Source organism: Myotis lucifugus, unplaced genomic scaffold (genome assembly GCF_000147115.1).
Source record: "Myotis lucifugus unplaced genomic scaffold, Myoluc2.0 scaffold_220, whole genome shotgun sequence".
Lineage (NCBI taxonomy): Eukaryota > Metazoa > Chordata > Mammalia > Chiroptera > Vespertilionidae > Myotis > Myotis lucifugus.
The window spans coordinates 1995357-1996705 of record NW_005871268.1 but is presented as its reverse complement, the minus strand read 5'-3'; positions in this window follow the sequence as shown (position 1 = coordinate 1996705).

Below are 1349 nucleotides of genomic sequence, written 5' to 3'. Positions count from 1 at the left end.
GATGTTTCTATCTCTCTCTCTCCCTTCCTCTCTGAAATCAATAAAAATATATTAAAAAAATAAAAATAACAAATTAGCCCCGGCCAGTGTGGCTAAGTTGGTTAAGCATCTCATCCCATGCACCAAAAGGTTGCCAATTCAATTCCTGGTCAGGGCACATACCCAGGTTTTAGGTCCAGTCCTGGTCAGGGTGCATATGTGAGGCAATTGATTGATATATTATCTCTCTCTAAAATCAATTTAAAAAACATATTAAAAAAATTATTCTTTTAAAAACTCCTAGCAAGTGATTTAATTTTTTGTTCCATTCATACAACCAATATTATTTAGTATCTACCATGTGCCTAGGTGTTTCATATTAGTGACATTATTGGAGCACCTTCCTTAAATTTCCTCCAAACTCTCTTGATAACTTCTTTATGCTTATCAGTTGAAATGTCAGATAGAAGCAACGCCCCGCTCCGTATTTTACTAAAGAAACCAGTTCATTTGGTAGACTAAATAAACTAGATTTTTAGCTGGCTACATTAAGTTCCCTACAATAGCCTGCAACAGACAAATAGTTCTTGGCCTTTAGTGAATGGTACCCATAAGCCAAGAGGAATAGATAGTGATCTTACATGGTAATTGTCAGTTTTTAAGGAAAAAAGTTATATCTATGTGCACCACTCAGTGCACTTTCACTTTGTGAAAATCCATATAAAATATGTTTATGGAACCACATTTTATAAGCCCTTAGATATCTGTAACAATTTTCTTCCAAAAAAAAAAAAATTTTAGTTGTATAACCATCCTATCTAATATAGAGGGAATATGCTAATTGACTGCCCTGCCCTCAAAGATGGTGGTGCCCACAGCCAATAAGGAGGGAATATGCTAATTAACTGCCACACCCTCAAAGACGGCAGCACCCACAGCCACAAGATGGCGGCACCCAGTCCCCTCAGCCCCACTGGGGCAGCAGGCGCGCAGCAAGGTCAGGCCCGCCCCCAGATGGGCCCAGCCGCTCCGCATGCCTGCCTACAGAGACCCCCAGTCCCGAGCCCCCCAGACGCCCCATGGCCAGCCCAAGGCACGGGTAAGCCTCGGATGTCAGCTGTCCAGCCGCCCAGGCCTCAGGTAACCAGGGCCGACCGATGCTTGGGGTGTGATGGGGCGTTGCCTTCACCTGATCACCGGGTCGCCTCCCGCCCCTGAGGGCTCCTGGACTGTGAGAGGGGGCAGGCCAGGCTGAGGGACCCCCCCACCTCCAGTGCATGAATTTTCATGCACCAGGCCTCTAGTGTCATATATGAGCTGAATATATCTAAACATTCTAAATAATGAGCCACTGTACTTACTCTGCGTTG